At 49.3% G+C, this 13,395-nt stretch overlaps 1 long non-coding RNA gene across 1 annotated transcript in view; it reads left to right on the top strand.

Moving 5' to 3' along the window:
• Positions 1-13,395, top strand: part of LOC130575893 (uncharacterized) — a 56,578-nt gene that overhangs the window by 25,593 nt on the left and 17,590 nt on the right. The window contains exon 2 of the long non-coding RNA XR_008965611.1: positions 1,423-1,537. This is a non-coding gene — a long non-coding RNA (uncharacterized LOC130575893). The remainder of the gene's footprint in view (positions 1-1,422; positions 1,538-13,395) is intronic.

The following is a 13,395-nucleotide window of genomic DNA, read 5'->3' as shown; positions in this document are numbered from 1 at the left end:
GGATGTTTTGGGAGCTGGTATCACACCGAGCTGGGTGTTTTAGGAGCAGGTTGCTTTGGGAGCAGGTACCACAGTGAGCAGGATATGTTAGGGACAGGTTCCAGAGAGAACAGGATGCGTTGGGAGCAGGTTCCAGAGTGAGATGAGTATTTTAGGAGCAGGTTCCAGGGTGAGCAAGTTGCTTTGGGAGCAGGTACCACACTGAGCAGGATATTTTAGGAAGAGGTTCCACACCAAGCAGGATGCTTTGGGAACAGGTTCCACTCCCATGCTGAGCTGGGTGTTTTAGAAGCAGGTGCCACACCAAGCTGGATGTTTTAGGAGCAGGTTCCACACTGAGCAGGATGCTTTGGGAGCAGGTTCCAGAGTGAGCTGGGTGTTTTAGGGGCAGGTGTCACACTGAGCAAGGATGCTTTGGAAGCAGATTCCACTCCCACGCTGAGCTGGCTGTTTCAGGAGCAGGTTCCACACTGAGCTAAGTGTTTTAGAAGCAGGTTCCACACGGAGCAGGGTGCTTTGGGAGCAGGCAGTAACCACTCGTAACACTTTAATTCACCCCCATGTMCATGTTTTTCCAGCTGCTCACCTTGAGGCTAGAACTCAGGTAAATGCCCTCCTTGCTACAGTTTGTCAAGGAAAAGTAATTCATTGCACCTGAGTACCCTTATGTCTTGATTTTTCAAACTTAAAGGAAGTTTTTATGTTTGTTTTAACTTTTGAGAAACAGCACACTTTCAGATGTCTGTAATACCGACATTCAAAACTGTGTTCCAGTTTCATGATTCTAAAATGAGGACCAAAATGATATTTTGTAGCCTTTARTGGATCAGGCCAGCAGCCAATCACCACTGTTAATCAGAAGAAAATCTTAATTTATATCAACTGAGGGCATTAACGTTCTTTTTTAAATGGTGAATGGCAAAAAAAGGTTCATTAAAAACAATCTGTCTGTGAGTCAGAAGCCTCCCTCTTGCAGACCAATTTAACCAATGCCTGTCTGAGCCCTGAGGGCACTGATGAGCCTTTTTGGCCTGAGCAACTTCACCAGGGGTCTTCCCTCCATACTGCCCTGCCTGGCCATCCCAGGGCTGGCTAATTTTGCTGGACCTGATCCTGAGCCGTGGATTGATTTCCTAAACTTGGGCCTGCCTTGCCCCTGTGGATTTGTGTGGTGATCCAGGACCTTGGTGGAGCCTCCCTGACCTACCCTGCTTCCTCATGGGGTGGTGGGATGGCTCTGGGCTGGTGGGTTATACCCTATTCCCTGGGTTATCCCATCCCTTTCCTGCAGCCTGAAAATGATCTGAGATGAGCTAAAAGATACTAATTTACAGCTGCTGTGTGCTACCAAATCTCAGTACAGCCCAGGCTGACATGATGCAGCTTTAACATAAATGCTGACACCTCTTCATTCTTTTCCAGAACTCAGAGAACTGTGAAGAAGAAGAGATTTAAAACAAACAATCAAACAACCAAACACCAAAACAAAACAGAGAGGATGCACAGGATGAAGAGTATTTGRCTCCACAGAGCAAATGTGAGTGTGTCACCAGGTGAGTGAGTGTTTAAATTGGGGTACCTGCATTATTTTACCCATTTTATTCACCTCTGAGATAGAGGCAGTGGTGACCCTCCCCTTCTGGAGCTGCCATAATGCCCTGCAAGGCAGCAAGACCCCTSAGCCAGGATCCAGCTGCAAAACAGAAGGGAAAACAAACTGCTCTGGAATTTCCTAGATTGTGGRGGAGCTTGTAGGTTCTGAGTTTGGATTTGGTAGTAGCTTTATTAGCTTGTGCATCTTTTTGGGAAGAAATCCTCAATCTTAAAGCACCTTGTCCTGAAAAAGAGCTTCTCCTGGTCAGATACCCCATGTGGAATTGTATTCGCTTGCACTCCTTTGGGTCTCTCCAACCTGGTATTGAGCAGTAGGGATTGTTTTTCCATGTCCTGGCAGCTGGAAGTCTGGCTTGTCCCTCTGGGCACTTTGGGCCCTGCTGTGGGTCTTGTCTCTGGTAAAGGCACCACCTGAGGCTGATTTGGTGCTTCTGGAATCTCTGACAGAGCTGATTGAGGGGAGAACACCTCCCCTGCAGGCTGTGAGCAGCTCTGCTGTGCTGAGAAGGTTACTGAGAGACCTTTGGGACAATAGTGCCTCAAAAGCAGCTGGTTTGAGGCGCTGCCGGGGCAGAGCTGCTGCCAGAGGCTGACCTGGGATGGGCTGGGCCAGGGAGGGACTCAGCCTGGAAAGGACATTTGGGGGTCACCTCTCCCACTGCCTGCACAGGGCAGGTCCRGCTCTGGCAGGGGGCTCGGGGACAAATTTACAGCTCCTCATGATCTGAAATACGGGAATTCTTTCCTCCGGTGCTGGTGGCCTGTGGGAGATCACAGGGTCCTGTGTGCCATCAGGGCTGGAGGATGTGGAACCCTGCACCAAGAGGCTCCACATCAGCCCCGCAGCTGGAATTCCCCCGCAGCTGGAATTCCTCTACAGCTGGAATTGCCCCGCAGCTGGAATTGCCCCGCAGCTGGAATTGCCCTGAAGCTGGAATTGCCCCGCAGCTGGAATTGCCCCGAAGCTGGAATTGCCCTGAAGCTGGAATTGCCCCGCAGCTGGAATTCCCCCGCAGCTGGAATTGCCCCACAGCTGGAATTCCTCCGCAGCTGGAATTGCCCCGAAGCTGGAATTGCCCCGCAGCTGGAATTGCCCCGAAGCTGGAATTGCCCTGCAGCTGGAATTGCCCTGCAGCTGGAATTCCTGGTGGGGTCCGCACCAGCCCACGGGAAAGGCAGCAGATCCAGGGGCAGGTGCCCTCCCCGCTCTCAGCAGAGATTTTTGGGAGCTGTGCAGTGCTCCTTGGTTCTTCTGCCATCGTGTGGCTGCCGAAGGGATGCGGGGCCGGGCTGGGCTCCCCCAGCAGTGACAGCTTAATGAACTCGAGGGTTGCTAATGAGGATTGGCCAGCTTCTGCCAGGAAAGGGGTGTGCAGGGCTCCGGCAGCTGCCACTCCTCACCACCCCCAGGATGYTGCCAGGGACCCCTCGGCTGGGCAGGGAGGAGTTTGGGATCCGTGTCCCCACAGAGTCTGGGCTGCAGGGCACAGCCCCTCACTGTGCTGCCCCGGGGATGGGGGAGAGGCAGGGGCTGCTTTCAGCCACCCCAACCTGTGCCCAGCTCTGGGGTTCTCAGCAGGAGAAGCCCATGGACCTGTTGGTGTGAGCCCAAAGGAGGCCATGCAGGTGGGAATGGAGGGAGCACCTCTCCTAGGGGGAAAGTCTGAGGGAATTGGGGTTATTTCAGCCTTCTGGTGCCTAAAGGGGCTCRAGGAGAGCTGGAGAGGGACTGGGGACAAGGGATGGAGGGACAGGACACAGGGAATGGCCTTAAACTGAAAGAGGCAGGGTTAGATGGGATATTGGGAAGAAATTCTCCCCTGGGAGGGTGGGSAGGCCCTGGCACAGGGTGCCCAGAGAAGCTGTGGCTGCCCCTGGATCCCTGGCAGTGCCCAAGGCCAGGCTGGACATTGGGGCTGGGAGCAGCCTGGGACAGTGGGAGGTGTCCCTGCCATGGCAGAGGGTGGCACTSGATCCTCTTTRAGRTCTGTTCCAAGCCAGGCCATTCCCTGGTTCAGCTGTGCCCTGAGGGGGAGGCTGAGTCCCCGCTGGGATTGTCACTGGACATTGCATTTGGGGCCAAGGAAAGGGACTGGGAGATACAAAGCAAAAAGGCAGAGGCTATTCCCAGCCTTTTGGTTCTTTCCAGCAATATCTGACTGCAGTGGGAACAGAAACAGGTGTGAAAGCACAGGGAACAAACCCTTGAGATTGTGATGGGGTCTCAGCACTGGCATCCCCCCCTGTCACTCATCACTGATCCTTGGTGAAACTCCAGTGTGTGTGTGAATTGATAAAATCTGTGTAAGAAGGCACCCCAAGAGGTTAAATCATGCTGYCCAGAGCTACTGTAATAAATACAAATTCTGCAACCCCCCTCAGTCCTACAAAGGAACTGAAAGCAGAGAGCCTTGAATTTTCAATATTTATTTACATTAAAACAGTGCTCAGATTAATTTATGACTGATTGATGGTCTTGTGAATAAAATTTATGACTCCAAGGAGTTGAAGTTACACACATGACTGTAAGGAGTTGAAGTTACACTTTGAGCACTTTTGTGAAAAGAAGGGAGCAAGGTGGTACAAGAGACCATTTGTAAGGGGGGAGGAAGGAAAGGAAAAGGCAGGAGGACATTTCCTCTCTCAGCTGTGATCCTCTGAAAGGAATGACACCGCAGGGAGATGAATGTGGCAGTGGCTGCTGCCTTACAGTGTGGCAGCACAGCAGTGGGATCTTCCCAGGAAGGTCTTAGAAGGTGCAGAAGTGCTGCTTTTCACCCAGCCATCCTTGTCTGGGGTGGCCTTGTGCCTCTCAGTGAGGCTGAAAGTTCTTCCTCTCTTTATTGTATTGTCACAGCTCCTCCTGTGCTGGTCTCTTGTGAGGAGCTCAGAGCAAACCTGCAGYCATGAGAACACAACCCTTGAGCCAGATTCCCCCAGGACAGGTCCCTGGCCTACACACAGGCGTTTACAGCTCACAACACCAAACCCAGCTTCCTCCAGGACAGTTTGAATCACAGGGTGATCCTCAAACAGCTGATATCCACCGTTCCCTCAGGACAGAGGCTGCCTTGGGGCAGTGGTTTGCCCCTTTCTGCCCCATGCAATGTGTATTTACACTCTGGGCACTGGACAATCCTACAGAGAGCTCCAAAATGTCTCCTTGGCAGTGCTCAGCCATCGTCCAGCACTGAACAGCCAAGCTGGATCCCTCAGCTGGGGTCATGGCACAACACRTGCACACATTCCTTCCCATGCTCAGAGCTGAGGGGCAGCCAAGAAAGACAAGCATTTCTACCTCATGGCTCGGGGAAGCTGAAGAAGTTCTGTGTGGGTTAGAAGGTGTCCAAAAGCTGCCTCTTCACATTTTTCCCTACCCTGACACCCTCCTGTTAGAAAAGGGAAACAGTGAAAAACCTCAGCCATCTGTTCCCTAAAAATCAGGCTCACCTGAAACGGAGGCCAGACAAATGTAAGAAAATGAGAACAGACAATTTAATCCAGGCCTAACAGACCCCCTGGTACATTAGGGCAGACAAAGCCTCCTCCTGAGGCTACACCCAAAATGGACCCCGAGTCACGAGATCTTCACCTTTTATAAGTTCTGCCTTATTAACATATTGGGTCTGAATTCTCCAATGATCTTCAGATCATGATGCCAACCACCCCAAACTTGCTCCCCCCAACTCTCTGTTGTTTCCATATTTTGGGGCTCTCAGGCAGCGAGGTGTCCTTGGATTCAGGCTCAGAGAKGAATTGTTTTGTCTAAAGATGGGAGAGTGGTAATTTTTAGTCCTATAAAATAGAAATATAAGAATACAGATGCATGAAATRTAGAAACTAAAAATCCTAAAGCATGACATCTCAGACCCCCCTGAGGCCCATGTCCTTCTCCTCCGCAGTGATGCAGCACACCCAGCAGCACAGCCCAGGTGCTCAGCAGAATGCAGCTTTGAGCTCAGGTTCCACCCTAAACCCATGGGAACACCCCACAGGGAGCTCATGACACCGTCCCCTACATTTTCAGGGATGTACCTGTTCTACAGGCGCCTTCCTTTAACCTTTTCTGCCAAATCCGTGCTGCTGGCAGTGCCACACAGGCCTGGAGCAGCACAGCCCAAGAGCTGCTCCCTGATCCACACCTGGCTGTGGGTTTTTGGGGTGTCCTGTGCAGGAGAASAGTGCACCCAGTGATCCTGACAGGTCTCCCCAGCTCAGCACATTCCCCGTGTGTCCCTCCACACCCCAAGGCTTTCCCCTYATTCCCAGCCCTCTGCCACGCTCAGTCCATGCTCAGTGCAGACACAGAGCTGCTCTGGGAGCACAGCACTCACTGCAGAGCTGTGTGGSAGAGCTCATTCCCCTGCCTGGCAGCCACGGCTGCAAGGGATAAAGAAGATTCACGTGCTCCACACACCTGTCATCTCACCTCTAGGACATTTCTGAATGGCTCCATTTTCCTGACAGCCTCTCCTGTCTGAAATAGAAAGGGAAACACAATTCCCCAAACCACACAAAGCAYCGACTTTCTAAGCCCAAACATTTAAGTATTTACACATCCAAGCACTAAAAGCTGCTTCATAACTTCTCCACTTGAGAGGGTGAAGAACAGAGAGGCTGCAGACCATGACTTAGCTCAAAAGCAGCTGAACATTTCTCTCCAAGGGCACTGCAGCTGCAGAGCTCTGCCCACACTGCAYAGATCAGGGCACACACCCCACAGCTCTCACAGACCACTTGCTCCCCTGTGCTGCAGACAAAAGGCTCAGATGGCTCAGCAAATGAAGATCCCGGAGAACACTTCATTTAAAAGCTAAACATAGTATCACAACGATGCTTGACAGTGCTTCTCTAATAAAGAAGTTATTTGCACAAAGATTCCCACCTTTCAAATGAGAATTTGATACCTGACGAGAGCTATTTTCTCCAAAACCAGTTCCTTGTTTTCCATTCCTGGAATTGTCATTGTACCCACTGTAAAATCCCAAATGCTGTATGGACTTGAGTTAAACTGAGAGCCTTTGAATGTCCATGTGTTCAGACCCCTGAGGCAAAAATCCCACTGGTGCTGCCCACCCTCAGCACCCTTGTGGAGCAATCAGTGCTCAGTAATTCTGTTAATGAAAATGAGCCATAGTAATCCCCTCCTGAGGGACCCAGAGCAGAGCCAAAGGCTGACCTCAACACCCCACACACAGCTCTTTGTAATTGAACTGCTCAGAGCAGGACAGGACAGGGACAGGACAGGGACAGGGCAGTGCCACTGGGCAAACACTCTRTGAAAACTGCTCTGTGCAAACTGAGTGCAGTCCTATTTTGGAGGGCAGAAGGGACAACCATCAGATGAATTTTGTATCCTGCAAGCCTCAGTGTCACCTTTCCTCCCTGCAGCACGGCCCTGTGTCCCTGCAATGCCCGCTGACTCTAATGGGAAGCCAAAGAGACACACACCCACGACATTYCCTCACCTCCCACCCCAGCTCTGCTGACCCCAGGAACTCTTTCCTGCTGAATTCCAGCCTCTGTAATGGCCAAGAGAAGCCCTTGCCCTGCCACAGCACATCTGAGGCCTCGTGCTGCTGCATTAGACTTCCTGACATGGATTTTGAAAGCAGCCCAAGGTTATCAGCTCTGAAAGCAGCTAATATGACAGTGGAGGTTTATCCAAGCATTGCTGCCAGCCCTGAGACTGACAGCTCATCAATAGGGGAGAGACATGGCTCCAGATCAAACAGCACATCCTTAGAGAGGATGATAAAAATAGGAGAGCAAACCTGCTCTTTCCAGGATGCACAGCTGCCTGAGGGCATGTTCAGCAGCGCTGTCCCCAAAGCCACATGAGAGATGGGGATCTGCTCCAAAGTCARAAACAGAAAGGTGTGTGTCTCTTCCCAGCTTCCTGAAGAGTTACTCAGCAGTGTTTGTATCAGAAAATACCCTGGGCCAAAGAAAACCTTTGCAGGGACTCCCAAGCTCCTCCTGGGGGCCTGGTGGGGACCAGTGTCCCCAAAGCAAATGTTACAGAGCCTGGGCAGCGCTGGTGAGGCAGCCAGGCAGGGAGCTGGGAGCAACAGAAAGCATGAGGATGTTTCTCAGGGCACTGCCAGTAATTCTCATCCTTGCAGAGGATGAAGGTTCAAGTGGAATGGAGAACTAAAGCTCAGTTTGGRTCTGGACTTACTCAGCTCAGTGCCACAAGTACAAGCCAATTGTGTCTGAAAACCTCCACAAACCAATTCCATGTGTGCTTTGGTGCTGATCTTTCCTTCTTCCTGAGATTTTCCTCAATTCCTCTTTTCCTTGCTGCTCCTGCCCAGACCCAGCTTTAGGGACACCTCACTGTGCTGACCACACACCTGGGGAGGCTGAGAAACACCTGCAGTGCCACAAAAACAGGGYTCACAGCTGCYCTACAGSACATGTCTGCACAAACCACAGCACACACCCGCAGCTGAGAGAGAACAATTAATGGGTATGAAACTTCATGTTGATTTTCAGCTGAAAAAGAAATCTGGGAATTTGGAAGGCTGGGTGTTTTTTTTTCTTTTCTTTTTACTTTTCCCCTAGTATGTCAGGGAGGAAAAAAAAAAGTAGAAAAGAAAAAGAGAATCAGCCTTTGCATGTGATTCATGTCTAAAAACACCCACGCAGCTCATTGCACTGACCTCAAAAGACAGAAATGCTGCAGCAAGACACTTCCAGAGAGAGAATCCATGGGCACTAAACCACAGTGAACAAAGAGCTCATGAATTATCAGCCCCTCAGAGCTAATCTGCCAGGCAAATATTAATACAATCACTGTTGATCCCCAAGTCTCATTGTTTTGGAGTTATACTGATTTTTTTTTAGAAGGATGGAAACTTGTCAGTGCCTTCAGCAGATCTGAGCTGGGAGAGAAAAAAAAAAAAAAAAAAAAGAGTAAAACCTAATAAAGCAAGGAAACACTTCTTTTCCTACTGTGTGAGCAAACAGCATGTGGGTATGGCCAGAATGGCAGAGGTGCTGCTGGGTGTTGCTCTCAGCAGGCTGTTCAAAACACTGCTCTGCAGCTCTCCAAACATGGCACAGGACTGCCTGCTGTGCTGTCTCAGCCTGTCACCCATCAATCTGCTCCAGATTCACTGAGAAGGGAAGGGCTGAAGGGGCTGCCACTGCCCTGTGCCCCTGCTCTGGCTGCCAGCACGGTGAAACCTCATTTCTGAGGAATTTCACAGCTCARGCAGGAGGCTGCTGATGCCCTGCAAGTGAAGGGGATCTTTATCACGGCATGACCCGAGGCCAGGCACTGGCTCATCCCTGCAACCATCACTGAGTCCAAGCAAAGTAAAATCCATCCTTTTCTCATCCCAAGCAAAACTGTAAAGGAGAAACTTCCTGCTTGGATATCTCCAGATGAATCTGCATGAATAATACACACCCATCTTCTGTGATTTAGAGAGTTCTCAGATCCCAGAGGTTGTTTTCCTGCTGCTTCACGTGTTCTCCAGCTATTTTCTGACTTCTCCATGGGTTTTTGGACTCCTGGTGAAGCGAACCTCTCAGTGAAAATGGAATCACAGGAGAGTTTCCCTCATTTGCTCAGTGCACATCCGAGTTTGGAAACTGCAGCCCTCAATGTTCACCAAACAGTTCCTCAGATAAAGGAGGATTCTGCAGCTCTCCGTGGTGCTGAGCCCCACTGTCCAGAGACAATGAACAAGCTGAAAAAAACCCTTTTCCAGCTCTGAAATCCACAGCAAAAACACTCGAGTATCAGCCATAGCTTGAGCCCTTTGAAGATGGGGAAGCCTCTGTAGCCTCAGGCTGCCAGAGTCACAAGATATTCATCACTGAAAAGAAAAATCCCTGCTCTGACAGCCCAAGCACTGAGCYTCCCAACCCAGACCCCTCTGAAAAATTCCCTTCTTGGAGTTGTTCTGGAATGAGATCACCTGGATGTCAGAACAACAATTCATTACTACCTTACCTGCATCCAGGACAGATTTTCACATTGTTAAACATTGTTCTGGGAAATTMATGAGCTAACGATGATGGTGCTTCAGAAATTATGTAAGCCTGAGGGCAGAACATCTTGTGAAATTACAGAACAATATCAACATGCAAACCTGACATTTTATTCCAGAAGATGAATGAAAAACTGTTACTAATGCTCTAACGTACAGTTTACAATTTTTTTGAGGGATTTTTCTTTTACTTTCCAAATAGAAATTGTTTTTACAGTTAAAAAAATGTTTGTATAGAATAAAAAAAAATGTAAAGGGGCATAAAAGTCTCAGTTTGAGAGATCATGAGTCGCAGGCTTGTCCGCCAATTCTTGTGTCACTTCTAACAGAAGCTGAAAGCAAAGGGAAGGAAGGTAAAGAACAAGACAAGACTGAGAGAAACGGATTCTCTCTAACACCCTAAAMCCCTTTCAGCTCCCGGGACTGAGCAGATGCAATTCCCCTGCCTTTAGCAGCCCTGTGGGGATGTCTTTCATAAAGTGACCATCCCATATAAACCTTTTTTCCCCGTGGTGTCCCTTTGCAGGAAGATCTGCAGTCCAGCCCCTGGCTGAGTGAAGAACCACAGCCTTTTCCTTGTCTCCAAAGTGCTCCTAGCAGTTTTATGTGATGGCTCCAGATGCTTGCAGTGGAAAAGAGGTCAGCAGTGAGTGCCCAGCCACCGCCTGCACTCTGCTCATGTTGTGTGTACATGCTGTGGGCAGAGAGATGAGGTTTCTGAGTAGATATTGAGCAGTGCAGCAGAACAGATTCTGGAATTGAGTACAATAACATAAAGCCTTTTGAGAGACTGATAGGTTCCCTCCCAAGTTGTCACAAGGCAAAAAAAWTTTCAAAGGCTTCATTGTCAACCTTTCTGCATGAATAAACAATTCAAAAATAGCAGAATTCCCTTTGATACAAAAACCCTGGCTTCTGCTAAGCGGTGCTGTTGAACAAGCAGCWTCCGTGGCACTTCTCCTCTATTGTTTCTTGCCAGAGACAAGCTCGGCGCTGTCCCCATTCCAGGTGACGCCTGTTACCCGKGAGAGGGTGCGACAGGCACTTCAGAAGTTTCCTCTTTCACCTGTTCAGGGGAGGAGAGCTCTGAAGCTCGCAGCCGTCAAGTGATTTCTTGCCATTTCCTCGCTTTGTGCTTCGCTGCAGGTTTCCACCTCTGGTCTGCAGCACCCCAGGGAAAATACATACTACTTGTAAGCTGTCAAGGCAAGGTAGCTCACTGAAGGAAGTCATAATCAGGAGCTAAAATTAGCTCTAGAGCAGGCTGCATCTTCACTGGGAAATACTCGGATGTTGCATACTGATGGAGATGGAAAACAGGGAGAGCAGCCCTGGATGCAGTGGTTCACAGAGAAATGACAGGAGCAGCATTTCCCCTTCTCCCTCCTCTGTCCTGAAATACTGATTTTTCTTTCATTTCTGTGCCCTCTCAGTCTCTATCCATTTTAACCAGAGCAGTGCAGAGGCTCTTCTCTCTCAGATGCTTTGTATTGTTTTGTTTTTGTTTGGATATTTTTTTTTTCTTTTCCTCTCCTCATTTGCCCCTTTTCCTTTTCTCCAAAGAGCTTTCTTGCATGGAAAATGGCAGCCACCTGCTCCTATTGTGAAGCTGCTGCAAATGGGAGCAGCCACTTTAGAACACAACCGCCTTTGGGCAGGAGCAGGCCCAGCTGGGACTAAGATCCACAAGTGGACAATTAGCAGCCAAGTAGTGGACTGAAGCTGGTTATTTTTATTGCTGCCCYGAGGAGATAGGTCAGGCAAGGCAAAACATTAGGATAACCAGCAAACTGTAAGCATCTGAAGCTTCTGCAAGCCCTGAAATGCCTCGTTTCTGCTCAGCACCAGGGAGATGTTTTTATTCCTCATCGTGYTTGCACCATGCAAGAAATTGAAAGGGGAGCATGGCCGTTTTTCATGTCTTATTTTTAAAAGCCAATTCTGAAWTTTTTGCTCTGCTCACCACATCTTAATTTGCCTCTGCTTGACTGCCACTGTCGTTGGTCACTGGTGGTGCCAGAGTGGCATTTTCCACTCAGGTGTGCATSAGGTGAGACCCTCTGTGCCAAACCCACATCTCCAGAACCAGCCCAGAGACACAGGACAGCCTCCAAGTGACCCATTTGTCTGCTCCTGCTGCCAAAAGAACCAAAAAAAGAGTTGGCCACAGTTTTCTCTCACTCCTTTGTACATCACTACCACCAACCAGCACAGCCCTGGAAGGCCAGGACGTGGATCAGATGTGGAAATAAKGAAATTCTTCACAGAGAGGGCTGCAAAGCACTGKATCAGGCTGCCCAGGGAAGTGGWGAAGTCACCATCCCTGGAAATGCTCAAAACCCATGTGGATGTGGCACKTGRGGACGTGGGTTAGTGGTGAGCATTGTGATGSTTGGACTTGACGATCTCAGAGGTTTTTTTCCAGCTTTAGTGATTCTGTGATGGAGAAGTTGCCTCAAGCTGTGGTGGGTATGCCATCACAAAATTGCAAAGCTGCCAGGAATGACCTCCCTCATCACAGACTTTGGGCTGGACTTTGCTTTTTTCCAATTTTCATCTGTTTGTTCATCCGGTGCGTTTTGTTGCAGGAAAAGCAGAGACAGAACTGAAAGCTGCCTATCTGAATCCTCCACACTCCTCTGTTACGGCTGCTTTTGGAGCCACAGTGACACCCCATGTAGTGCCAACCTGGCAGCTGAGTTCCCAGAATAGCTGCACAGGACTTTTTTTGAAATCTGTTGTGATGTCAGAAAACTTCCCTTTTTAGCTTTTGCCTCATCTATCAGCTATAACTCGCTCATGATTGCGGAGCCATAAATAGAGGCCAGGAGTTAATGTAGGCTAAGGTTCACAAAATCATTTCAAGGRGTTAAAGATCATTAGGAGAGAGACAGACTCTCCCACAGGGTATTTATTGCCTTAACCTCATGGCAGGATGAGAGGCATGAAAATGGGATGAAAATCTGTTGTAATGCAAGAAAGCTTTTTCAACRTATTTTATTATTTTTATCATCATGAGAGACTTAAGGCACCGAGCAGATAAAAGGTTTGGTTTGACCTAAAAAAGTCAAAGGTTGAGAAAGGAGGGGACAGACAGAGGGACTCRTGCTCAACTTCCAGAGCTCAGTTCATCTCTCCCTGCAGTGACTGAAGGAATCATCTTCTAGAACTGGACTCCAAATGCAGCTTTGGGTGCAAGTTTTGTGTGGAGACATCAGAGCACACATCAGCAGTGAAACAAGGAATCAGAGCCTGCCTGTGTGTGGGTGCCTGCAGCTCCACCAGTGTGGCTCCCTGGCTGCTGGGACCCAGCACAAGCTGGAAACTGGTGAGGATCCAGCAGGGAGAATCCAGACTTTCCYYCCTCACTCCTAAAAYCCTCTGGAACCTTCTGAARTTGTTCCAATTGGCAGGGCAATGGCCACTATTCATCCCAGGAAAACCAAAACCCCCCACCTGACATCTAACACCTCTTCAGTCAGAGCATTGCACATCTCTGCCACAGTCAGAGAATCAGAAACATCAGAGTCCAAACAGCTGCTACAGATGGACATTTCAGCCAGAAGCATTTGCTGTTTTTTGTTCCTGGTTATTTATCAYAAAGAAGGAATGTGCAGTGACACAACTCACATGCATCCACTTCTCGAGGAGTTCATGAGCACACCCAGGGATCACCCCTTGCACTGGTAGATAATAAAACTATGCTTTGCAGGGTCAAATCCTGGGCAAGAGAAAGACCAGCATCTTAGGGGAGGAGTGAAATATGACAAAAACTTCT

The sequence above is a fragment of the Malurus melanocephalus genome, unplaced genomic scaffold (assembly GCF_030028575.1).
Source record: "Malurus melanocephalus ecotype Western Australia unplaced genomic scaffold, MMel_1.1 scaffold_120, whole genome shotgun sequence".
NCBI classification, from domain to species: domain Eukaryota; kingdom Metazoa; phylum Chordata; class Aves; order Passeriformes; family Maluridae; genus Malurus; species Malurus melanocephalus.
The sequence above is the reverse complement of the archived record's forward strand: the minus strand, read 5'-3'. Positions and strand labels throughout refer to the sequence as shown.